Source organism: Rana temporaria, chromosome 4 (assembly GCF_905171775.1).
Source record: "Rana temporaria chromosome 4, aRanTem1.1, whole genome shotgun sequence".
In the NCBI taxonomy this organism is placed as follows: domain Eukaryota; kingdom Metazoa; phylum Chordata; class Amphibia; order Anura; family Ranidae; genus Rana; species Rana temporaria.
Genome location: NC_053492.1, coordinates 53,787,021 through 53,814,916, shown reverse-complemented (window position 1 = coordinate 53,814,916; position 27,896 = coordinate 53,787,021). Strand labels below are relative to the sequence as shown.

General features: G+C 46.2%; 3 non-coding genes and 2 pseudogenes across 3 annotated transcripts; all 5 read right to left on the bottom strand.

The window, feature by feature from the left end:
- Positions 1-2,066: 2,066 nt before the first annotated feature.
- On the bottom strand, positions 2,067-2,282 carry LOC120938629 (annotated as a pseudogene).
- A 6,101-nt stretch (positions 2,283-8,383) lies between these two features.
- Positions 8,384-8,586, bottom strand: LOC120938626 (annotated as a pseudogene).
- Positions 8,587-14,629: 6,043 nt separating this feature from the next.
- LOC120938586 lies at positions 14,630-14,811 on the bottom strand. The gene has a single exon (XR_005749151.1). It is a non-coding gene; the product is annotated as a U2 spliceosomal RNA (small nuclear RNA).
- A 6,403-nt stretch (positions 14,812-21,214) lies between these two features.
- On the bottom strand, positions 21,215-21,403 carry LOC120938616. The gene has a single exon (XR_005749173.1). It is a non-coding gene; the product is annotated as a U2 spliceosomal RNA (small nuclear RNA).
- Positions 21,404-27,445: 6,042 nt separating this feature from the next.
- LOC120938544 lies at positions 27,446-27,636 on the bottom strand. The gene has a single exon (XR_005749120.1). It is a non-coding gene; the product is annotated as a U2 spliceosomal RNA (small nuclear RNA).
- Between the last annotated feature and the right edge of the window lie 260 nt (positions 27,637-27,896).

Here is a 27,896-nt window from a genome sequence, read left to right as displayed (position 1 = left end):
TGAGGTTGTCAGGGACACTCCTCTCGGGAAGAGAAGAGGTCCCTTCCTCCCCCACGGCGTCCAGAGGGGAGGGACCGGGCTCACCCTCCATAGGGGGGCAGGCAGCCTGCTCCCCTACTTCCTCGGGTAGCCCTGTGGTCTGGTCACCGGAGTTCACCGCGGCAGCCGGAGGACCACCTCTGGCCACATCTGCGTACGACAGTGCCCTTTGCTCCACAACCGCTCCTGAAGCCTCCACCGATCTTATTCCCGCCGCCACGGTTGTGGACTCAGATGGCTTTGCTGGTTTTCCAACCTTAGGGCACTGCCTAGCCAGGTGGGTACGGCTCCCACAGATGTGGCAGCTCTTACCCTCTGGACATTGGCTCGCCCCGTGACCCTGCTTGAAGCAGTTGCGGCAGGCCAACCCGGACTCGCACTGGTCTTTGGTGTGCCCGAACGCGAAGCACTGCCTGCAGAACAGTGGTTGGCCAGGGTACCACAGATACCCCCGGTTCCGCCCTATGGAGAAGGTCTGGGGGGGGTGCCGGACGCCACCGACCCCTTCCTTGTCCGCCTGGAAGGTGACCCAGAATCTACGCTGCCCATTAAAAGTACCGAAAACATTTGTCAGTTTCACGCCCGCAGAAACTGACTCGCAGTACCTATGTAAAAAGGCAGCGATCTCCCCATCCTGTACAAAAGGGTTGAACATATGCACAGTGATGGGGAGCCGCACTGTTGTCTCACTTGACAGGAACATGATCCCATCCAATAGTTCATGGCCTTCCTTCTCCCCCTTCCGAAGCAGGCATGTCTGCAGGTCTTCTTTTTTCCAGAATGTAACGTCATACAATCCAGTAGTGGGGAAACACTGCACGCAAAATATGCTTTCTCTCCGCATCCCAAAAAGCTCTTCGATCAAACGCTTCTGAACAAAGTGCAAACCAACAACATCACGCTTAGGCTCGGCCACGGCCAGCCTCAAAGTATTGGGTGCGCTAGGCGGCCCAATCATCCTCTCGCCCACCGATCCCACCCCCACCACATGGATGGTAGGGCGAGGTGATCGCAACCCGTTGTCTGGGGACTAAGCCTCGGGCCAATAGCAGCAAGGGGGGGCTCTCCGTAGAGAACGATCCCCCCAAGGCCGACCTCCGGGTACCCCAGACACCTCTTGACTAAGAATCAGGCAGTGGAGACTACACTTGATCTTAGCCAAAAGGCCGAGAAGCGATAACCCAATTATTCTCTGTTCCGAGCGAGCGGCTTTCTGGCCCCACCGGAGGGCTCGCTGAGAGTTGCCCGTTTGCCTGTACCCGGCAAGCGCCCTTCCCCCCAGTCTAGGCTGTCCGGAGGTGTGAATCTTCAGCCAGACGGGTGTCGCTGGTCTACAGGCCTGACCCCCTGTCTACTGGACAATCCACCCCTTTCTGACACCTGCCCAACACTGCTGGAGCCCAGTCATGACCCTCAGTCATCCCAAAATAAGAATTGCACACGTTCAGGTGCTTGTCGTTGCTCCTCGTTCACGTTCAACAAGGAAAATCATTTGCATGGGCCGGCCTCCTAGTTAGCATAACGTGGACTTAGTTAACATAACGTGGAAGAAAATCGAGGGCCACTAGAGGGAGTCAAAGACTAAGGGATCCTCCGGATAAAAATAAAAAACCCTTGCCACAGCAGACTTTTCTAGCTAGCTGCTGCATGCAGCAAGGCAGACAGCAATGGAGCAAATTCAGCCCCCTTTTTTGTCAGCAGAGTAGTCACTGCTTATCGAAGGCTTCATTTTGGGCCTTAGGAAAGAGAGAGCGAGGAGTAGAACACTAGCTGACTTGTCGAAAATTGGATGCCCTGACTAAATCTAGGTGTTGCTGTATAGGTAACTTGATCAAGTAGTGGCATTTGGCAAGAAAGTGACAGACAAGAAGCAATGAAGACAAAGACACAAGGGTTAAATGCCAGTTTATTATAGCACGGAACCGAGTTTAAGCAAGAAACATTGTCAGCAGCAAGCAACAAGAACACACAAAACAAACAAGTTGGATGATGTTCCAGTTAAATCTATTTTTTGACACTGCGTAAGAGAGGGGTGCACCGGTCCTGGAGGTACTGCAATACCAGGTCGATGCGTGGAGTGGACAGAGCAAGCTCTTCTTCCATCTCCCTGTTCTAAAAATCCATTTAATATATGGTCCCCAGATAGGGGACGTATCAGATATTAAACTGATAAGAACAGATTTTTTTTTTTTTTTTTTTTTTTTTTTTCGAACTTTTCAGACTGAGTATCTCCGCCAAACTTTGTATCTCACTAGTTCTCCAATGAAAACTTTAGAAAACACCTCCGGCTTTAACTCCGTCATCATTATAGTTCTTTTGTAAAAAATCTTTAAACACACATAAAATAACATATATGCATCTAACACTCCTATTTCCATACAATTATCAACTATTCTATCCTACTCTTTTAACCTTCCACCACCTACACCTTCCATCTACTCCTTCTCCAAAAATCAGAAGCCTCCTCCGCCCCCATTAACTTCACATCCCATAGATACACAACATGCAGTTTTGCCAAACATAAATTCACACAATCATCTGCGGATAAACGTACATTTTTCCTCACATATAAACATCTTGCGTCCCAAATCACTTCTTTCATTATACAGGAAAACACCCATACTCTTCTTTGAGTTCTCTTACATCCTTTTATTTCACCAAACATCCATATTTCTAAGGAATTTAATCCTACTCCCAGAACTTCTTTGAAAAAGGGATCAAGCTTCCTTCTTAATTTGGTTACAAACTTGCAGTCCCAAAAAACATGATATACTGACTCCATTGAAGCACATCCATCCCTCGGGCACGTCTCTTCTCTACTTAAATCTCGTGTTTTTAGGAAATATTTAGTCATCAAACATTCGTGGAAAGTTTGCCAAGCAATTTCTTTTTGTCTATTAGACACGCCTCCCCAACTCATTTTGCTCCAAACTCCTTGTGCTACTTTAGAAGGAAAATTAAAGATATTGCAAACCGTCTCATCCTTTCTCAACCATCTCAGAAGCTTAACTTTATCTGTAGATCCATCATCCATCTGGTTTAACCTATTCTTCTCAAAAAAACTTTTCAATTTTAAATAAAAAATAGGTACAATAAAAGCCTTTGGTTTGGTCAAATCGATTTTGCACCAGCCCCACTTTGCCATTTCCCAGCCAGCCAAGTATTTCATCATTTTTGCGGTTCTATTTCCACTCCTAAATATTTTGAAACAGTTTAACCAATAATGCATATCCAGAAATATTCTCAAGTCAGGGACATTGTATCCTCCGTTTTTACATTCTTTTTTGATTATTTCTCTCCGCACCCTCTCCATTTTAGAGCCCCAAAAAAATCTACACATGTGCATTTCAAATCTTTTACACCATGCGTTATTTGGTGGGAATACTACTGAAAAAAAGAGCATCAGAGGAAGCAATACTGCCTTAGAAATCAACACTTTTCCTGTTAATGTCAATCTTCTCAGTTTCCAAAACTCAATTTTCTTCTGTACTTTTTCAAGGGCCTTCTCAGCATTAACTGTATTTACAAGATTTTTTTCAAAGTGAACACCCAATACTGTTATCGATTCCGTTTTTGGGATCTTCTCAGATCGCACATTATCCATCCCACTTAAGTTACACAGCTGGCTCTTCTGCCAATTTACTTTTAGACCAGACACATTTGAAAATAACCTCAGTAACAAATCCACTCTATTCATGTCAGACTGATTCCCACACAGGAATCCCATATCGTCCATATAACATAATGATTTTATTTTAGTACCATCTCCTCCTGGTAGAAAAAAACCTTTCATCACTTTGTCTGTCTGGACATATCTCAACAAAGGCTCAACAACGCAAATAAACAAAATAGGGGACAAGGGGCATCCTTGTCTAACCCCAGACAAAATATCAACCGTTGGTGACAATCTTCCATTCACCAATATCTGACTTGTAATCCCAGTGTATAGGCTCCTTAGAGTGTTCACCACTGCACTCGGGATCCCGAGACTCAGCAAGCAAGAAAACAAAAATTTATGAGAAACCTTATCATAGGCCTTCTCCAGATCAATTCCAGCCACTGTCAGAGCTTCATTATTCGATTGTAAATGGGATATTAAATCTCTCAACAAAATTAGACCATCAGACATCCTGCGTCCTGGGACCGCACATGTTTGCCATTCTCCAACCATCTTCCCTATTACTTGTCTCATCCGATTTGCAAATATCTTGGCATAGATCTTGTAGTCACTATTCAATAAGGTAATTGGACGCCAATTTTTAATTTCTCTTCGATCCCCTTTCTTCTTAAAAATTAAAGTAATCAAACCTTCTTTCATAGATTGTGATATACAATTCTTCTGTCTGCAAAATTTTAATACTTCGAGGAAATGCTTTCCTAGCACGGGCCATCCAAATTCAAAAAATTCTACCGGCAAACCATCTCTTCCCGGGGTTTTGTTTCTCTGCATACTTTTGACTGCATCCAAAAGTTCAGGTTCCGTAATCTCATAATCCAACATTTCTTTATCCTCTGGGTTTAAGGCATCTTCCAGCACTTGACAGTATTCTTTTATTTCACTAATTTTTGTATCTTCTTTACCACTATATAAGTCAGTATAGAAATCTTTTACTGCTTCTTCAATTCTTGTTCCTGTTTCCACCTTCCCCTCCACCAACACGGCCGCCATGGTACTCTTTGGACTAAGCACCTTTTTGAAAAAATACCTTGTGCATTTTTCTCCTTCTTCCATATCTTTAATTTTGGCTTTAAACAGTATTTCTTTGCCTTTTCTTTTTAGTTCTTCATTCCTCTTTCCCCGAACTTTTTGTATTTCTTCGTCCACTTCCAGTCCCAACCTTTTACATTTATATAGGAAGTGTAGTTGTTTTACAGTTTTAACATTTTCTTCTCTCCTCTCCCGGGCTTTCCTCATTCCTATCTTTTTAAAGAACTCCGCCATCTGTTTTTTAACTTCATCCCACCAGATTAGCACATTATTAAAATTATTCTTCTTGGCCACCAATTTTTCAAAAAACACTACAAACTCATTATATATCTCTGGGTCTTGTAACAGTAAAGTATTCAATTTCCAGACTCCTTTACCAAAAGCCATTTGTTGATCCACCTCCACTCTACAGCTTAAAGCCACATGGTCAGAAAAAGACACCTTATAACTCTTGCATCTATGAATGTTCACATTTCCAGTCACCAGTATATAATCTATTCGTGATTTACATGTTCCCTTATCAGAGAAGTAAGAAAAGGCTTCTTCTTCACCTCCCACCTCCACCACCACATCTTTCAACTTGAAATCAGTTACAATTTCATTTAGGTTTTTTGACGTCACATCCAATTTTTGTTCACCAATTCCTTCTCTATCTTTCACAAACCGAATTAAATTAAAGTCACCTGCCACAATTGTAGGGGTTCTCCCAACTAAATGTATTCTTAGTAAGTTCAATAATTCTTTTCTCTCATTTTTATCAGCATGAGCATATACGTTAAATAATCTAAATTTAGTCCCATGATGTTCCATATGGCACAACAGCAGTCTCCCAGGTACAATACATTCATATGATAGTATTTTTATATCTCTATTTTTGCACAATACACCCACTCCTTCATTGCGGGACACACACAGTGGAGACCACACACAACTTCCAAACCCCCATTCTGATTGTTCAGGATCATATTCCACACAACATTCTTGAAGACAAAACACATCCACATCAAGATTTTTTAGCTCGTCAAACACAGCCCTTCTCCTCCATGCTGAATTTATACTTCTTACATTAATAGTACTTATTGTAAGCACCATTATTAACCAAAAAAATATGTCAGCCATAATACTTTCTTAAAGAAAAACTACGGTCTTTGCTCTCTTGCATTGAAGTATCTCCTTACATCCATAGGAGAACCGGCAGAATCAGGAGCAAACTCCGATCCCCCGTGAGTGGGTATTACTAGGTTCCCACTTTCCTCCCCTCCTTCTTCACCTCTAAACCTTTTAGAGGACAACTCCTCATCTTCTCCAGATGATCGCACCACACCTTGACCACATGCAAGGCTTCCACTTTCTTCATCCATCTCCTCTTCATCCTCTTCTTCATATTCCTCATCTTCATCCTCTGCCTCGCTGGAAGATAGTCCACTTAGAGGACCTGGTAAGGGGACTGAGGCTGCATCTGTATCACAGCTCCCCACCACTACATCCTGATCAGTTGTTGTACCTGTGTCCATTCCATCTTCTCCAGTTTGACCCACACCTTGCTCAGTGTCCACGATAGGAGGGGCAGTACCACCAACAACCACTCCTTCTGCTGAAGTGGCTCTGTCGGCTTCCTGCTCCACTCTCGCTTCATCCACATCCTTGCAAGATTCAGAACTCACATTTTTTGGTTTTTCAGGCTTGCCAACAGGACCCACACTGTCACTAGATCCTGAACTAGCTCCCCCTTTTCCCTGCGATGTTGTAGCTTGCTCCTTTTGGCCACCCGCCTTATCTCTGTCATTCATCATGTCCGAAAAAGCATAAGCCTTTTTAACATTTACGTATGTCTCACATTGGCGCGCTAAGTGACCTGACTTTTGGCAAATGTCACACACCCTAGATGCCCGACATTGTGCTGCTTGATGCTCTCCTCCACAAAATCTGCATCTCATTCCGAGTTTACATTCAGCCTTAGTGTGGCCATACTTTAAACAGTTCCTACAGTACATGGGTTGACCAGAGTAGAACAGGAACCCTCTTTCTCCTCCTACTGTAAATACAGCCGGAGGTCTCTTTACACCTCCAATGCAGCTGGGATCATCTTTAAGACGTCCTACAAACCGGTATTTACCAGACCAAATCCCATACTTGTTTTTCACTTTTTCTCCTCCTCTTAGTTCATCACAATATGTGAGTAAAAAAGCTCTTACCAAAGAGATGTCCGCAAACGGATTATAAAGATGTACCGTTATTACTTTCTCTTCCTTCTGAAACATTGGAAACGACTTAAACTTCTTCACCACTTTATCTTCACTTCTTGCTCTCAATCCTTCGTACACATTCCAGCAAACCTCAGAGGAAGTGAAAGTAACATCATAAATGCCTTGAGAAGGGAAATCCTGAAGACACAATATCTCGCTCACCTCTATATTAAGAGTCTCCTTCAACAGATCCACGACAACCTCATGAAGAGTCACTTCAGCTCCATCTTTTACTCTCAAACGAACTGTATCCCGTAGCCCGTAGTTGGCCATTCTGCCCACGGCAGGAAGACGATTTCTCCGATCCCGGAGCCCGGAGGACCCGGACTCCGAATATGCAAAATAGGAACGCCCTTAAAGTTCAGATCCGAATCCGCATTCAAATCCAGCCGATCTCCACTCGTACACACTAGACAGCGACCTACCCAATAGCAGCAAAAAATGCAACCCTAGGGAAGCATCTTAAGGCCGAGTAGGTCTGGTGCCAGATGTTACCTAATGGCTCAGACACAAGATCTTCGCCAAAAGGCCGAGAAGCGATAACCCAATTATTCTCTGTTCCGAGCGAGCGGCTTTCTGGCCCCACCGGAGGGCTCGCTGAGAGTTGCCCGTTTGCCTGTACCCGGCAAGCGCCCTTCCCCCCAGTCTAGGCTGTCCGGAGGTGTGAATCTTCAGCCAGACGGGTGTCGCTGGTCTACAGGCCTGACCCCCTGTCTACTGGACAATCCACCCCTTTCTGACACCTGCCCAACACTGCTGGAGCCCAGTCATGACCCTCAGTCATCCCAAAATAAGAATTGCACACGTTCAGGTGCTTGTCGTTGCTCCTCGTTCACGTTCAACAAGGAAAATCATTTGCATGGGCCGGCCTCCTAGTTAGCATAACGTGGACTTAGTTAACATAACGTGGAAGAAAATCGAGGGCCACTAGAGGGAGTCAAAGACTAAGGGATCCTCCGGATAAAAATAAAAAACCCTTGCCACAGCAGACTTTTCTAGCTAGCTGCTGCATGCAGCAAGGCAGACAGCAATGGAGCAAATTCAGCCCCCTTTTTTGTCAGCAGAGTAGTCACTGCTTATCGAAGGCTTCATTTTGGGCCTTAGGAAAGAGAGAGCGAGGAGTAGAACACTAGCTGACTTGTCGAAAATTGGATGCCCTGACTAAATCTAGGTGTTGCTGTATAGGTAACTTGATCAAGTAGTGGCATTTGGCAAGAAAGTGACAGACAAGAAGCAATGAAGACAAAGACACAAGGGTTAAATGCCAGTTTATTATAGCACGGAACCGAGTTTAAGCAAGAAACATTGTCAGCAGCAAGCAACAAGAACACACAAAACAAACAAGTTGGATGATGTTCCAGTTAAATCTATTTTTTGACACTGCGTAAGAGAGGGGTGCACCGGTCCTGGAGGTACTGCAATACCAGGTCGATGCGTGGAGTGGACAGAGCAAGCTCTTCTTCCATCTCCCTGTTCTAAAAATCCATTTAATATATGGTCCCCAGATAGGGGACGTATCAGATATTAAACTGATAAGAACAGATTTTTTTTTTTTTTTTTTTTTTTTTTTTTTTTTCTCTTTTTTAACGCTACTCAGACTGAATCACAGACTTAGGCATAACTTAACCCCGTACCATCACCAGAGCCGTGTTCTTTGCATCATACTAGCGTATCAGGACATAGAAAAAGATAAAATCAAGAATAAAATATCATACACAGTACATAAAATACATCCTATCCATCCCCCACCCGCCACTTCTCAAAATTCCAAAACACATTCGCCTCCTCCTCCCCCATACTCCTTCTTTCAACCGCAAGAACATAAAACATCTTCGCCATCACCCAGTCAACACAGTCTTTCTCCGTCAACGCCATTTTCCTTCTCACCAAGGCACACCGCGTCTCCCACATCGTTTCTCTTACCACTGCAGATACAACAAACATCTTACGCTGTTTTTCCTTGCTTCCTTCCACCAAACCAAAAACACATTTTTCAAGTGATACAACATCAACCTCCACCACCCTCCTCACAAAATCATGTAAAAGCGTCCATACTTTGATAGCGAAACCACACTCCCAAAACACGTGCCTCACACTTTCATCTTCCATACACCCATCTCTAGGGCATACCTCCCTCCTCACCAGGTCTCTAGACTTTAAAAAAGACATCGTGGGCAAACAGTTATGTAGCGCTAACCACACCACCTCCCGCTGTTTATTAGTCACGCCTTTAAGTAGCAAGTTTCTCCAACAAAGTTCCGCTTTCTTGAAACTTAGACCTAAGATATTGGATGGTAGTTCACCCCTCCTTAACCATGCCCATAAGGCCTCTTTCTTGCGTGCTCCCTCCCCCAACTCCTGTAGTTTGTTACTCTGAAAAAAAGTGGACATCTTTAGGTAATAACTCGGAGATATCAAAGACATTGGTCTTGTAAGGTCTCTTTCGCACCATCCCCACTTCAGCAAAGGCCACCCAATCAGGTACCGCATCAAAGCAGCCGCTTTCCCACCTGCAAGAAAAGTCCTGAGATGAACCAACCACCACTGAACCTCTAAAAACCGCCCAACATTAGGAAAGTTGTATCCACCCAGTTGGAAGCTCTTCATTACTACTTCCCTCGACACTTTCTCCATCTTAGAGCCCCAGAAGAAAACAAATAACAGCCTCGTAATTTTCTGCACCCATCTTTTGTTTGGGGGGAAAACCACTGAACAATATAATAACAGAGGGAGAATCACCGCCTTAACGACCAGGGTTTTCCCAGACAAGGATAATCTTCTAAGTTTCCACAGACATAGCTTCTTTTCGACTTTCTCGGCACATTTAGCGATGTTGACCTGACTTGTTAAACTTTTTTCGAAGTGTACCCCTAGTATTTCCACCTCCTGCACATTCCTTAGTTTACTCTTAGACGTATCACAGGTACCGCTTAAAACACATACGCTGCTTTTGCCCCAATTGACACGTAGCCCAGAGATCGCCCCAAAAATACTGAGCTGGAGCTCCGCTCTCGTCACGTCTCTAGCCGTATTACATAGAAAGTTGACATCATCCATGTAACAGAGGGCTTTAACAGGTTCATTCCCACAGCCTGGCACAAATACTCCTCTGCAACATTTATCCCGCGCAACATGCCTTAGGAGAGGCTCAATTGCGCAGATGAAGGCAACAGGAGATAGGGGGCACCCCTGCCTAACCCCCGACCTCACCTCCACTTCCCCAGACAGCTTTCCGTTGACCAGGATCTGACTACTTATCCCGTGGTACAAACATTCGACCATCTTGACGAAGTCCTCAGGCACCCCCATCTGTCTTAAAACTATAAAAAGATATTTATGATTTAACCGATCATAGGCCTTCTCTAGATCTATGCTTGCCACCGCCAAAGGCATGTTGTTACATTGGGCGTAGTATATTAGGTCCCTTAGGAGGATCAGATTATCCGAAATCCTCCGCCCGGGAACAGCGCAAACCTGCCACTCTCCGATGATACTATCCACCACCCTCTTCATCCTATCAGCCAAAATTTTCGCAAAGATCTTATAATCGCTATTAAGAAGTGTTATTGGGCGCCAATTACGTATATCTCGCTGATCACCCTTCTTTTTAAACAATAGAGTAATTATCCCCTTCCGCATTGATTTAGATACTCTTTTCTCTTCGATACAGGTCTTCACAACTCTGCATAGATCCTCCTTCAACACCGGCCAGTAGTCCTCATAAAATTCGATCGGTAAGCCATCCCCTCCAGGGGTCTTATTCCTTCTCATATTCCTGATCACGTTCTCTACTTCTTCTTCCCTCACAGGTTCCAGTAGCGTCTCCGCATCTTCCGTACTCAGGTTTCCTCTTACCACCTCACAATATTCCAGCGTCTCTTCATCTGATACATCACCACCACCACCGTCACTATAGAGATCTGTATAAAAGGATTTAATCGCCTCAACCATCCTGTCTCCGCTCACCTCTTCTTCTCCTTCCAACACCGACCGGAACATTTTCTTTGGGCCAAACGATTTTTTAAAGAAATACGCAGAGCATTGTTCGTCCTCCTCCATCTCTTGGATCTTAGCCCTAAAAACAATACTTCTCCCACGATCCTTAATCATAGCATTTCGGGCCTCGCGTACTTCTTTTAGTTCTTCTTGCACCTCCACCCCCATCCTCTTGCACTGAAACAAGAAGTGCATCCTATCCACCAACCTCCTTTCCTCCTCATGCTTCCGCTTAGCCATCTCTACGCCCAATTTCTTAAAGAAACCGCAGATCTTAGTTTTCGCCCAATCCCACCACTCCAAAATATCATCAAACCCACGTTTTTTATAGGAAAGGTGCTCAAAAAAGGTTTTAAATCTCAAAAACACCCCCTCCTCCTTCAAAAGAGAGATGTTGAGCTTCCACACACCCCTCCCGTACATCATAGTGTCATCCAAACTAAGGGAACTTGAAATTAGAGCATGGTCTGAAAAGGATACGGGATCTACCTGGTACCCAACAATTTTGAAGGCTAAGGATGCAAAGATAAAATCAATCCTGGACCTAACTGACCCCTTATCGGAAAAAAAAGTAAAAGCATCACTTTTCTGAGCAATCATAGCAGCATCCTGCAGGCGAAAGTCACTCACAAGCTCATTTAATGCTTTCGAGGTCACATCCATCCCACTTTCCAAACTCACGCCCTGCCTTTCCTCACTCCTCCTCACGCAATTGAAGTCTCCAAGCAGCAAGGTTGGGATTCTCCCCGGCAGCCACAACTTAAGCACATCAAAAAAGCTTACACGCTCCTTCTTTTCCGCTGGTGCATAGCAATTAATTAGCTTAAATTCATTTCCTGCCACCTCCACCACCACAATTTGTAACCTCCCTGGTACCACCACCTCCTGTGAAACAATATGTATATATGGGTTTTTAATAAGGATCCCCACTCCTTCGTTCCTTGACTCACACATAGGAGACCACACAGATGCCCCATGTTTCCAATCTTCACCTACGGCTCTCTCAATACCGCACTCCTGCACACAAATAATATCAGCGCACACACTTCCCAGGTAATCAAAAACTGCCGCCCTCCTCCACCCTGAACATATACTTCTGACATTCACCGAACTCACGCTAAATGCCATGAAGAAATAAATTGAAAACAAGTGCACAGCCATAACGTCTACTTATTAAAGTTGCTTCCTCTCAATCACCCCTTTACTTGCAACATTCGCATATGTCAATCTCTTCCTAGCAAAGGGAGAGCTGGCAGACTCTGATCCAGAGCCTCCATCATCAGGAAGAGCCTCCCCTTCCTCGTCCCCTCCAGCTCCTTCCTCCCGAGCCCTTTTTGTGGAGGACTGAGCCGCCTCGTCCATTGAAATGACAAGTCTTTGTCCACATTCTAACGACTCATTACTGTCCATCTCTTCATCCTCTTCTTCCTCAGCACTAGAGGATAACTGGCCTATTAAGTCCGACATCCGCCCTGGACTCGTATAGGCCTGACTCCGCTGTTCCTCCTCCACACCGACAACTACTTGTCCCGCCGAAGATCCATCCTCCATCACTTCCACTCTGGCTTCTTCCCCTACAGTAGCTTTCATGCTCCCAACGTCAGCCTTAGCACTAACCTCTGTATTCACAGAAGCGGCACCAGCCTCGTTGTTCATCGCCTCCGCTTGCACTGTAGGCGCAGCATCATCAGTCTTCCGCCCTGAGCACGTGTCAGGCTGCCCTGCATTCGCAGGCCGAGCTCTGCCACCCTGCCTCCGAGCAAGATATTCAGACCTCTGCTGCTCCCTTTCTTCTTTTGCCAGATTCCTAGCCACCATCCTATACACTTCCGAAGTAGTCTTCGCCGAAGAATACTCAGGGCACTGTCTCGCAAGATGACCAGGCTTTTTGCAAATGTCACACACTTTCTTTTGTCTGCAATCCTTAGAGAAATGGTCACCGGATCCGCAAAATCTGCATTTTACACCCTTGTCACAGTCACTACTTGTATGCCCATACACGCAGCACTTCCTGCAATATACCGGCTGTCCGGGGTAAAAAAGAAACCCCCTCTCTCCACCAACATTAAATACCGCAGGGGGTCTCCTCACTCCACCAACACACTCTGGGTCAGGCCGGAATTTTCCATAAAACCTGTACTTCCCGGTCCATATTTCAAATCTATTCAAGACCTTGTCACCGCCACGTAAATCCTCGCAATAGTTACTTAAAAACGCTCTAACCAAGTTCACGTCCGCGAACGGATTATACATATGGACCACGATAGCCTTATCTTCCTGCATAAAGAGCGGAATAACCTCCATCTTTTTAAACAAGTCATTATCTGAACTCCTCATCTTCTCGTAAATATTCCAGCACATCTCGGTAGAAACAAAAGTAGTGTCATATAAACCTTGTTGTGGGAAGTCTTGTAAGCAAACAATATCTCTTACCCGTAAGCCAAGTAACTCCGTCAAGACATCGACCACGATCGTCCTCAGATTAACCTCCGCCTTGAATTCCGGTTTCACCAAAAACCGCAACGAGTCCCGCAATCCACGGACCGCCATCTTCCTCCGTCCAACGGGAACCCCCAAGGGGAACCCTGAACTCCGCAAACACCGCCTTCAGAAGGGCGATCGCTTCCCGTTGCCTGGGGACTAATCCTAGGCCAATAGCAGCAAGGGGGGGCCTTCCTAAGAAGAACGTTCCCCCCAAGGCCGACCGTCGGGTACCCCAGGACACCTCTTGGCTAATCACCGAATGCAGCAGAGACTACACTTGATCTTAGCCAAAAGGCCGAGAAGCGATAACCCAATTATTCTCTGTTCCGAGCGAGCGGCTTTCTGGCCCCACCGGAGGGCTCGCTGAGAGTTGCCCGTTTGCCTGTACCCGGCAAGCGCCCTTCCCCCCAGTCTAGGCTGTCCGGAGGTGTGAATCTTCAGCCAGACGGGTGTCGCTGGTCTACAGGCCTGACCCCCTGTCTACTGGACAATCCACCCCTTTCTGACACCTGCCCAACACTGCTGGAGCCCAGTCATGACCCTCAGTCATCCCAAAATAAGAATTGCACACGTTCAGGTGCTTGTCGTTGCTCCTCGTTCACGTTCAACAAGGAAAATCATTTGCATGGGCCGGCCTCCTAGTTAGCATAACGTGGACTTAGTTAACATAACGTGGAAGAAAATCGAGGGCCACTAGAGGGAGTCAAAGACTAAGGGATCCTCCGGATAAAAATAAAAAACCCTTGCCACAGCAGACTTTTCTAGCTAGCTGCTGCATGCAGCAAGGCAGACAGCAATGGAGCAAATTCAGCCCCCTTTTTTGTCAGCAGAGTAGTCACTGCTTATCGAAGGCTTCATTTTGGGCCTTAGGAAAGAGAGAGCGAGGAGTAGAACACTAGCTGACTTGTCGAAAATTGGATGCCCTGACTAAATCTAGGTGTTGCTGTATAGGTAACTTGATCAAGTAGTGGCATTTGGCAAGAAAGTGACAGACAAGAAGCAATGAAGACAAAGACACAAGGGTTAAATGCCAGTTTATTATAGCACGGAACCGAGTTTAAGCAAGAAACATTGTCAGCAGCAAGCAACAAGAACACACAAAACAAACAAGTTGGATGATGTTCCAGTTAAATCTATTTTTTGACACTGCGTAAGAGAGGGGTGCACCGGTCCTGGAGGTACTGCAATACCAGGTCGATGCGTGGAGTGGACAGAGCAAGCTCTTCTTCCATCTCCCTGTTCTAAAAATCCATTTAATATATGGTCCCCAGATAGGGGACGTATCAGATATTAAACTGATAAGAACAGATTTTTTTTTAATTCTTTTATTTAAAATTTCACAGGTAAAATACAAAGTAACATTTGACAAAATATGTACAAAAATAAGATCTTATAACATTTGTACAAAAAATAAAATACAAGAAATAACAAAACGGTTTACAGTAAGGTACAGAAAATAAAATACAAAGAATACAAAAAGGTTTACAATATTTACATAAAAACACCCACATCCCTCCCACAAAACAATATTTACATAACACACCCCTTTCCCTCCCAGAACCCACCCACAAAACCCTCCCGAAAATCCCTCCCACAAAAAGGTAAATAACAAAGCATACAACAACAAATAACAAAATACAGCAAAATATAGCAAAAAATCAAGATAACAAGAAAAAAACATTTTACAAGAAATCCCCATCCACCCATCGATTAGCAACAACAAAGATCAAAAAACTACCCCTACAATACACTGTCCCTCAACCCTATCCCTACACAAACAAAATCACTCCTATACACTTTCTCCACACTGTCCCTTCACCACCACCTGCACTCACCCTGAAAGACAAAAAATAAAAGATTAATTCCATCAAAAACATCAAAAACATAATCCCGAACAAAAAAACACACATTATATACACCATTGCTTCCACATTTCAATTTTCCACAACCTCCGTGCATCACCCTCACCCAATTTCTTAAAATCATAATATGCATAGTTAAAAATCCTTCCTCGGACCATGGCCACACACTCCCTCACTTTAACAATCTCCTGTCTAAAAATAAAAATATTACGCACATCCCACAAACATTCCTTAACACAATTAACCACTACCCACAGCAATCTCTCCTCATTCCTCGGCAAATCACACAAACCATACAACACCATCTCATACGTTAAAACATCCACACCAGTCAATCCCTTCACCATCTTTTCCATCCTACTCCATATTTTCCTAGCATACCGACACTCCCAAAACACATGTATCACTCTCTCAATCCCCCCACACCCACTCCTCGGACACACCTCACTATCAATCAACCTTCTCCTTCTCTGAAATTCCCTAGTAGGCAGACACCCATGCACCCCCATCCATGCAATGTCTTTCTGCCTATTGTCCAAACCCTTACAACACACATTCTTCCAGACTTTCTTACATTCAGCAACTCTCAAACCACCTATTCCTTCCACTTCCTCCCTCTCTTTCAACAACTGCACAATCTTCTTACTCTCACACCATTTATCCCGCGTCACATCTCGCAACTCATACCTCCTCATACACCTATCAATCCTCACATAAAACCAAGGCGCCACAAAACATACAGGCTTCCTCAGATCAACCTCACACAACTTACATTTCCGCAACACACTGCCACCAGCATACCTCACCATACATCCTGCAATACTCTCTTTCTCACTTAATCTCACACACATACTTACATACTTCACCACCAGAAACTTCTCAATACTCACCATACCCTTCCCACCATTCATTGCACCTTTCATCACTTTCTCTCTCTTCAACTTCTCCATCCGCGACGACCAAAGAAACATAAAACACACTCTCACAATCTGCTTCATCACTCTGTCAGGCGCCGGAAACACACAATACAAAAATAACAAAATAGGAATCACAACCGCTTTCACAACCAACACTTTCCCTTCCATCGATAAAGTCCTTAGAGACCAAAAATCCACTTTCTTCTTCACTCTCGCCAACACATCCTGCCAACTCTCTCTCCCATACAAATCTCCATCAAACTTAACCCCCAAAATCCTCAATCCTCCAACACAAAACTTCCAACCACATTGTTCAACCGTTCCCCACACTCCAAACAACTTGCACTCACTCTTCCCCATATTCACACAAAACCCACTCGCCATACAAAAAATATCAATCAACAATTTCACCCTTCTTAACCCTATCATATCCTTGCAAACCACAGTAACATCATCCATATATCCAATCACCTTCAGAACCCTGCCACCACTCCCAGGAACCTCCACTCCCCTCACACACTTATCTTTCGCCAACATCCTCAACAATGGCTCAATTACACAAACAAACAAAACAGGCGACAACGGGCATCCCTGTCTCACTCCAGACCCAATGTCTATATCATTCGTCAACCACCCATTCACCAACACCTTACTTACCATACCTCTGTACAAACACTTAATCCAACCAATCAAAACCTCAGGTATCCCCATCCTCCTCAACACTTTGAACATAAAATCATGCGACACTCTATCAAACGCTTTCTCAAAATCCACAGCCAACACAGCCACCTCCTGCTTCCTCTCCTTACATAACCACAACACATCCCTCAGACTCACCAAACTTTCAGCAATCGACCTCCCAGGCACCGCACACACTTGCTCCTCTCCCACCAATTTCTCCACCACCGCACGCAACCTATTCGCCAACACTTTCGCCACCAACTTATAGTCCACATTCAACAATGATATAGGCCTCCAATTTTTCAACTCACGCTTATCACCTTTCTTGTACAACAAAACAATCACACTCTTCAGCATAGACTCAGGCATCCTCCCAACTTCCAGAACTTTCATCACCATCTCATACACACAATCCCCAATCACATCCCAAAACGCGCAATAAAACTCAACAGGCAAACCATCACTACCAGGCGTCTTCCCTTTCTTCATGCTTCCAAAACATTCATCAAGTTCACCCTTACTCACTTTCTCCCCTAACATACTCTTATCATCCAAATCCAAACACATCTCCACCTGCTTCAACACATCCTTCTCAACTCTCGCATCCCTCTTCTTTTCCTTATACAAACCTGCATAAAACTTGCACACTTCTTCCCCCACTCTCTCCTTCCCATTCACTTCCAGCCCATTCTCATCCAACACACTTGACAGCTCCACCTTCCCACCATACACCTTCTTAAAGAAAAACCGCGTGCACTTCTCATCCTTCTCTTTCACCACCATCCTCGCTTGCGACATAATCTCTCTCCCCTTCCGTTCCATAAACACTCTCAACTTTCTCCTTGCTTCCACTAAATCACACCCCACATCCTCTCCACATTCTCTCAGCTCTTCCAAATATTCCAACCTCTTCAGCCACCATTCATACACCTCACGCTCCTTCCTCGCAATCTCACACCCCTTTCTTACAAAAAATCTCTTAGTCTGCTCTTTCACCCATTCCCACCACTCAATCACACTTAAAAAATCATTCCTTCTCCTCTTCAGTCTTCCAAAAAACACCCCATACTCTCTTTTCACATTCTCATCTTCCAATAACTCCACATTCAACTTCCACACACCTTTACCATACATTACCTCCGGATCCATACTCACAACACATTCGATCCTACCATGGTCCGAGAAAGGCTCCCGTCGCACAGTAAAATGATCCACCTGTAAATTTTTAGAAATAAAACAAAAATCAATTCGTGACTTAACATTACCCCGATCACTAAAATACGTAAAACCACCATCTTCACCCACATCCCTTAATCCAAACAAACGTAAAACCTCCCCTAACTCCTTCCCAGATTTATCAACGTCCCCACCACCACCCCCACACCTATCCCCACTCCGTAAAATACAATTAAAATCACCACACACAATAACAGGATCCCTCCCCCCTAAAAAAAACTCCATCTTCTCCCACAGGTCCAGCCTTCCCTTCTTGTCCACCGGTGCATACACGCAAAAAAGTTTAAAACAAATACCCCCATATTGTAAAAACACACACAAACATCTTCCCACTTCCACCTCCACCTTCCTCAAAACCTTAATATTTTTATTTTTTAAAAAAATCCCCACTCCCGTATTTCTGCTTCGGCCCAAGGACCACACCGCATCCCCAAGGGTCCAATTAGCGGTGTGGGGGGCTTCCCTCAAATTGCAGTCCTGCAGGCAGTAGATATCCGCAGCATATCCGGCCAAGATTTTAAAAATAGCTGCCCGCCTGCAGGTCGTCCCAATACTTCTGCAATTGAGGGAAGACACCCGTAAGGCCATAGAAAATCAGGAAGGGGTCATATCCCTGTCATTTCTTTTTCTTCTTTTGTTTTCCCGGGTTACCCTTCGCCCTCGTCCGCAAACCTACTCCGGATCCGGTACTTACCCCACCGGCCTTCTTCTCAGCCTTCTCCTCTTGATCGGCCTTGCAGTACCCCATCACCTCCTGCAGGCTGGACACCTGACCAGTGGTCACATAAGATGGGGAGTGTGACGAGTCCGAGTCGACCACTGCTTCAGATGACCCGGGGTCCGGGGAGTCTGGAAAAGAGCCAATGTCCTGGGAGGAAGTAGGGGCCTCTGCGCCCTCCATCTTCCTTTTCAAGGAAGGCTTCCCTACTTCCATCCCTTCCACCTCCGAGCCCTCCGACTCCATACCGCTCTCCTCCACCTCCCCCTCGGCCGCGAGGTGCTCGGGGACACTCCTCTCGGGAAGAGAAGAGGTCCCCTCCTCCCCCACGGCGTCCAGAGGGGAGAGGCCCGGCTCACCCTCCATCGGTGGGCAGGCATCGGCCCGCACCACCACTTCCTCGGGTAGCACGGGGGCCTGATCTTGGGAGACCACGGCGGTAGCCGGAGGACCACCTCTGGCCACATCTGCGTAGGACAGCACCCTCCTGCCCACAACCGTCTCAGGAGCCTCCACCGCCCTAATTTCCGCCACCACGGTTGTGGGCTCAGTTGTTCTTGATACCTTGGGGCACTGCCTAGCCAGGTGGGTTCGGCTCCCACAGATGTGGCAGCTCTTCCCCTCTGGACACTGGCTCGCCCCGTGACCCTGCTTGAAGCAGTTACGGCAGGTCAACCCGGCCTCACACTGGTCCTTCGTGTGTCCAAATGCAAAGCATTGCCTGCAGAAAAGCGGCTGGCCAGGGTACCACAAGTAGCCGCGATTACTCCCGATGGAGAAGGACTGAGGGGGGTGCCGGACGCCAAAGATGCCCTCTTTATCCGCCTTCAAGGTAACCCAGAATCTCCGCTGCCCGTTAAAGGTACCGAGAACGTTTTTCAGTTTCACGCCCGCAGAAACTGACTCGCAGTACCTAAGTAAAAAGGCAGCGATCTCCCCATCACGTACAAAGGGATTGTACATATGCACAGTGATGGGGAGCCGCTCTTTCGTCTCACTCGACAGGAACACGATCCCTTCCAGCTTTTCATGGCCCTCCTTCTCTTGTGACCGAAGCAGACATGTGTGCAGATCTTCCTTCTTCCAGAAAGTAACGTCATACATTCCGGTGGTGGGGAAACACTGCATGCAAAAAATCGATTCTCTCGGCATCCCAAGCAAGTCCTCAATCAACTCCTTCTGAATGAAGTGCAACCCAACAACGCTACGTCTCAGCTCGGCCACGGCCAGCCTTACAGTGTTGGGAGCGCTCGGAGGCCCAACCATCACGCCCACCAAACCCACAGCCACCACAAGGATGGTAGGGAGAGGCGATCACGACTCGTTCACTCCCGGTGGCGTCCCCCCCAATAGCAGCATGGGGTGTACCAATTAAGGAAACACCCCAAGGCCGAGAGGGACTGGCACCGGTCGTTACCTTAAGGCCAAGACCAAGGTAGAAACTACACTTGATCCTAGCCAAAAGGCCGAGAAGCGATAACCCAATTATTCTCTGTTCCGAGCGAGCGGCTTTCTGGCCCCACCGGAGGGCTCGCTGAGAGTTGCCCGTTTGCCTGTACCCGGCAAGCGCCCTTCCCCCCAGTCTAGGCTGTCCGGAGGTGTGAATCTTCAGCCAGACGGGTGTCGCTGGTCTACAGGCCTGACCCCCTGTCTACTGGACAATCCACCCCTTTCTGACACCTGCCCAACACTGCTGGAGCCCAGTCATGACCCTCAGTCATCCCAAAATAAGAATTGCACACGTTCAGGTGCTTGTCGTTGCTCCTCGTTCACGTTCAACAAGGAAAATCATTTGCATGGGCCGGCCTCCTAGTTAGCATAACGTGGACTTAGTTAACATAACGTGGAAGAAAATCGAGGGCCACTAGAGGGAGTCAAAGACTAAGGGATCCTCCGGATAAAAATAAAAAACCCTTGCCACAGCAGACTTTTCTAGCTAGCTGCTGCATGCAGCAAGGCAGACAGCAATGGAGCAAATTCAGCCCCCTTTTTTGTCAGCAGAGTAGTCACTGCTTATCGAAGGCTTCATTTTGGGCCTTAGGAAAGAGAGAGCGAGGAGTAGAACACTAGCTGACTTGTCGAAAATTGGATGCCCTGACTAAATCTAGGTGTTGCTGTATAGGTAACTTGATCAAGTAGTGGCATTTGGCAAGAAAGTGACAGACAAGAAGCAATGAAGACAAAGACACAAGGGTTAAATGCCAGTTTATTATAGCACGGAACCGAGTTTAAGCAAGAAACATTGTCAGCAGCAAGCAACAAGAACACACAAAACAAACAAGTTGGATGATGTTCCAGTTAAATCTATTTTTTGACACTGCGTAAGAGAGGGGTGCACCGGTCCTGGAGGTACTGCAATACCAGGTCGATGCGTGGAGTGGACAGAGCAAGCTCTTCTTCCATCTCCCTGTTCTAAAAATCCATTTAATATATGGTCCCCAGATAGGGGACGTATCAGATATTAAACTGATAAGAACAGATTTTTTTTTTTTTTTTTTTTTTTTTTTTAACGCTACTCAGACTGAATCACAGACTTAGGCATAACTTAACCCCGTACCATCACCAGAGCCGTGTTCTTTGCATCATACTAGCGTATCAGGACATAGAAAAAGATAAAATCAAGAATAAAATATCATACACAGTACATAAAATACATCCTATCCATCCCCCACCCGCCACTTCTCAAAATTCCAAAACACATTCGCCTCCTCCTCCCCCATACTCCTTCTTTCAACCGCAAGAACATAAAACATCTTCGCCATCACCCAGTCAACACAGTCTTTCTCCGTCAACGCCATTTTCCTTCTCACCAAGGCACACCGCGTCTCCCACATCGTTTCTCTTACCACTGCAGATACAACAAACATCTTACGCTGTTTTTCCTTGCTTCCTTCCACCAAACCAAAAACACATTTTTCAAGTGATACAACATCAACCTCCACCACCCTCCTCACAAAATCATGTAATAGCGTCCATACTTTGATAGCGAAACCACACTCCCAAAACACGTGCCTCACACTTTCATCTTCCATACACCCATCTCTAGGGCATACCTCCCTCCTCACCAGGTCTCTAGACTTTAAAAAAGACATCGTGGGCAAACAGTTATGTAGCGCTAACCACACCACCTCCCGCTGTTTATTAGTCACGCCTTTAAGTAGCAAGTTTCTCCAACAAAGTTCCGCTTTCTTGAAACTTAGACCTAAGATATTGGATGGTAGTTCACCCCTCCTTAACCATGCCCATAAGGCCTCTTTCTTGCGTGCTCCCTCCCCCAACTCCTGTAGTTTGTTACTCTGAAAAAAAGTGGACATCTTTAGGTAATAACTCGGAGATATCAAAGACATTGGTCTTGTAAGGTCTCTTTCGCACCATCCCCACTTCAGCAAAGGCCACCCAATCAGGTACCGCATCAAAGCAGCCGCTTTCCCACCTGCAAGAAAAGTCCTGAGATGAACCAACCACCACTGAACCTCTAAAAACCGCCCAACATTAGGAAAGTTGTATCCACCCAGTTGGAAGCTCTTCATTACTACTTCCCTCGACACTTTCTCCATCTTAGAGCCCCAGAAGAAAACAAATAACAGCCTCGTAATTTTCTGCACCCATCTTTTGTTTGGGGGGAAAACCACTGAACAATATAATAACAGAGGGAGAATCACCGCCTTAACGACCAGGGTTTTCCCAGACAAGGATAATCTTCTAAGTTTCCACAGACATAGCTTCTTTTCGACTTTCTCGGCACATTTAGCGATGTTGACCTGACTTGTTAAACTTTTTTCGAAGTGTACCCCTAGTATTTCCACCTCCTGCACATTCCTTAGTTTACTCTTAGACGTATCACAGGTACCGCTTAAAACACATACGCTGCTTTTGCCCCAATTGACACGTAGCCCAGAGATCGCCCCAAAAATACTGAGCTGGAGCTCCGCTCTCGTCACGTCTCTAGCCGTATTACATAGAAAGTTGACATCATCCATGTAACAGAGGGCTTTAACAGGTTCATTCCCACAGCCTGGCACAAATACTCCTCTGCAACATTTATCCCGCGCAACATGCCTTAGGAGAGGCTCAATTGCGCAGATGAAGGCAACAGGAGATAGGGGGCACCCCTGCCTAACCCCCGACCTCACCTCCACTTCCCCAGACAGCTTTCCGTTGACCAGGATCTGACTACTTATCCCGTGGTACAAACATTCGACCATCTTGACGAAGTCCTCAGGCACCCCCATCTGTCTTAAAACTATAAAAAGATATTTATGATTTAACCGATCATAGGCCTTCTCTAGATCTATGCTTGCCACCGCCAAAGGCATGTTGTTACATTGGGCGTAGTATATTAGGTCCCTTAGGAGGATCAGATTATCCGAAATCCTCCGCCCGGGAACAGCGCAAACCTGCCACTCTCCGATGATACTATCCACCACCCTCTTCATCCTATCAGCCAAAATTTTCGCAAAGATCTTATAATCGCTATTAAGAAGTGTTATTGGGCGCCAATTACGTATATCTCGCTGATCACCCTTCTTTTTAAACAATAGAGTAATTATCCCCTTCCGCATTGATTTAGATACTCTTTTCTCTTCGATACAGGTCTTCACAACTCTGCATAGATCCTCCTTCAACACCGGCCAGTAGTCCTCATAAAATTCGATCGGTAAGCCATCCCCTCCAGGGGTCTTATTCCTTCTCATATTCCTGATCACGTTCTCTACTTCTTCTTCCCTCACAGGTTCCAGTAGCGTCTCCGCATCTTCCGTACTCAGGTTTCCTCTTACCACCTCACAATATTCCAGCGTCTCTTCATCTGATACATCACCACCACCACCGTCACTATAGAGATCTGTATAAAAGGATTTAATCGCCTCAACCATCCTGTCTCCGCTCACCTCTTCTTCTCCTTCCAACACCGACCGGAACATTTTCTTTGGGCCAAACGATTTTTTAAAGAAATACGCAGAGCATTGTTCGTCCTCCTCCATCTCTTGGATCTTAGCCCTAAAAACAATACTTCTCCCACGATCCTTAATCATAGCATTTCGGGCCTCGCGTACTTCTTTTAGTTCTTCTTGCACCTCCACCCCCATCCTCTTGCACTGAAACAAGAAGTGCATCCTATCCACCAACCTCCTTTCCTCCTCATGCTTCCGCTTAGCCATCTCTACGCCCAATTTCTTAAAGAAACCGCAGATCTTAGTTTTCGCCCAATCCCACCACTCCAAAATATCATCAAACCCACGTTTTTTATAGGAAAGGTGCTCAAAAAAGGTTTTAAATCTCAAAAACACCCCCTCCTCCTTCAAAAGAGAGATGTTGAGCTTCCACACACCCCTCCCGTACATCATAGTGTCATCCAAACTAAGGGAACTTGAAATTAGAGCATGGTCTGAAAAGGATACGGGATCTACCTGGTACCCAACAATTTTGAAGGCTAAGGATGCAAAGATAAAATCAATCCTGGACCTAACTGACCCCTTATCGGAAAAAAAAGTAAAAGCATCACTTTTCTGAGCAATCATAGCAGCATCCTGCAGGCGAAAGTCACTCACAAGCTCATTTAATGCTTTCGAGGTCACATCCATCCCACTTTCCAAACTCACGCCCTGCCTTTCCTCACTCCTCCTCACGCAATTGAAGTCTCCAAGCAGCAAGGTTGGGATTCTCCCCGGCAGCCACAACTTAAGCACATCAAAAAAGCTTACACGCTCCTTCTTTTCCGCTGGTGCATAGCAATTAATTAGCTTAAATTCATTTCCTGCCACCTCCACCACCACAATTTGTAACCTCCCTGGTACCACCACCTCCTGTGAAACAATATGTATATATGGGTTTTTAATAAGGATCCCCACTCCTTCGTTCCTTGACTCACACATAGGAGACCACACAGATGCCCCATGTTTCCAATCTTCACCTACGGCTCTCTCAATACCGCACTCCTGCACACAAATAATATCAGCGCACACACTTCCCAGGTAATCAAAAACTGCCGCCCTCCTCCACCCTGAACATATACTTCTGACATTCACCGAACTCACGCTAAATGCCATGAAGAAATAAATTGAAAACAAGTGCACAGCCATAACGTCTACTTATTAAAGTTGCTTCCTCTCAATCACCCCTTTACTTGCAACATTCGCATATGTCAATCTCTTCCTAGCAAAGGGAGAGCTGGCAGACTCTGATCCAGAGCCTCCATCATCAGGAAGAGCCTCCCCTTCCTCGTCCCCTCCAGCTCCTTCCTCCCGAGCCCTTTTTGTGGAGGACTGAGCCGCCTCGTCCATTGAAATGACAAGTCTTTGTCCACATTCTAACGACTCATTACTGTCCATCTCTTCATCCTCTTCTTCCTCAGCACTAGAGGATAACTGGCCTATTAAGTCCGACATCCGCCCTGGACTCGTATAGGCCTGACTCCGCTGTTCCTCCTCCACACCGACAACTACTTGTCCCGCCGAAGATCCATCCTCCATCACTTCCACTCTGGCTTCTTCCCCTACAGTAGCTTTCATGCTCCCAACGTCAGCCTTAGCACTAACCTCTGTATTCACAGAAGCGGCACCAGCCTCGTTGTTCATCGCCTCCGCTTGCACTGTAGGCGCAGCATCATCAGTCTTCCGCCCTGAGCACGTGTCAGGCTGCCCTGCATTCGCAGGCCGAGCTCTGCCACCCTGCCTCCGAGCAAGATATTCAGACCTCTGCTGCTCCCTTTCTTCTTTTGCCAGATTCCTAGCCACCATCCTATACACTTCCGAAGTAGTCTTCGCCGAAGAATACTCAGGGCACTGTCTCGCAAGATGACCAGGCTTTTTGCAAATGTCACACACTTTCTTTTGTCTGCAATCCTTAGAGAAATGGTCACCGGATCCGCAAAATCTGCATTTTACACCCTTGTCACAGTCACTACTTGTATGCCCATACACGCAGCACTTCCTGCAATATACCGGCTGTCCGGGGTAAAAAAGAAACCCCCTCTCTCCACCAACATTAAATACCGCAGGGGGTCTCCTCACTCCACCAACACACTCTGGGTCAGGCCGGAATTTTCCATAAAACCTGTACTTCCCGGTCCATATTTCAAATCTATTCAAGACCTTGTCACCGCCACGTAAATCCTCGCAATAGTTACTTAAAAACGCTCTAACCAAGTTCACGTCCGCGAACGGATTATACATATGGACCACGATAGCCTTATCTTCCTGCATAAAGAGCGGAATAACCTCCATCTTTTTAAACAAGTCATTATCTGAACTCCTCATCTTCTCGTAAATATTCCAGCACATCTCGGTAGAAACAAAAGTAGTGTCATATAAACCTTGTTGTGGGAAGTCTTGTAAGCAAACAATATCTCTTACCCGTAAGCCAAGTAACTCCGTCAAGACATCGACCACGATCGTCCTCAGATTAACCTCCGCCTTGAATTCCGGTTTCACCAAAAACCGCAACGAGTCCCGCAATCCACGGACCGCCATCTTCCTCCGTCCAACGGGAACCCCCAAGGGGGACCCTGAACTCCGCAAACACCGCCTTCAGAAGGGCGATCGCTTCCCGTTGCCCGGGGACTAATCCTAAGGCCAATAGCAGCAAGGGGGGGCCTTCCTAAGAAGAACGTTCCCCCCAAGGCCGACCGTCGGGTACCCCGGGCACCTCTTGGCTAATCACCGAATGCAGCAGAACTACACTGGATCTTAGCCAAAAGGCCGAGAAGCGATAACCCAATTATTCTCTGTTCCGAGCGAGCGGCTTTCTGGCCCCACCGGAGGGCTCGCTGAGAGTTGCCCGTTTGCCTGTACCCGGCAAGCGCCCTTCCCCCCAGTCTAGGCTGTCCGGAGGTGTGAATCTTCAGCCAGACGGGTGTCGCTGGTCTACAGGCCTGACCCCCTGTCTACTGGACAATCCACCCTTTTCTGACACCTGCCCAACACTGCTGGAGCCCAGTCATGACCCTCAGTCATCCCAAAATAAGAATTGCACACGTTCAGGTGCTTCTCGTTGCTCCTCGTTCACGTTCAACAAGGAAAATCATTTGCATGGGCCGGCCTCCTAGTTAGCATAACGTGGACTTAGTTAACATAACGTGGAAGAAAATCGAGGGCCACTAGAGGGAGTCAAAGACTAAGGGATCCTCCGGATAAAAATAAAAAACCCTTGCCACAGCAGACTTTTCTAGCTAGCTGCTGCATGCAGCAAGGCAGACAGCAATGGAGCAAATTCAGCCCCCTTTTTTGTCAGCAGAGTAGTCACTGCTTATCGAAGGCTTCATTTTGGGCCTTAGGAAAGAGAGAGCGAGGAGTAGAACACTAGCTGACTTGTCGAAAATTGGATGCCCTGACTAAATCTAGGTGTTGCTGTATAGGTAACTTGATCAAGTAGTGGCATTTGGCAAGAAAGTGACAGACAAGAAGCAATGAAGACAAAGACACAAGGGTTAAATGCCAGTTTATTATAGCACGGAACCGAGTTTAAGCAAGAAACATTGTCAGCAGCAAGCAACAAGAACACACAAAACAAACAAGTTGGATGATGTTCCAGTTAAATCTATTTTTTGACACTGCGTAATAGAGGGGTGCACCGGTCCTGGAGGTACTGCAATACCAGGTCGATGCGTGGAGTGGACAGAGCAAGCTCTTCTTCCATCTCCCTGTTCTAAAAATCCATTTAATATATGGTCCCCAGATAGGGGACGTATCAGATATTAAACTGATAAGAACAGATACTACACTTGATCTTAGCCAAAAGGCCGAGAAGCGATAACCCAATTATTCTCTGTTCCGAGCGAGCGGCTTTCTGGCCCCACCGGAGGGCTCGCTGAGAGTTGCCCGTTTGCCTGTACCCGGCAAGCGCCCTTCCCCCCAGTCTAGGCTGTCCGGAGGTGTGAATCTTCAGCCAGACGGGTGTCGCTGGTCTACAGGCCTGACCCCCTGTCTACTGGACAATCCACCCTTTCTGACACCTGCCCAACACTGCTGGAGCCCAGTCATGACCCTCAGTCATCCCAAAATAAGAATTGCA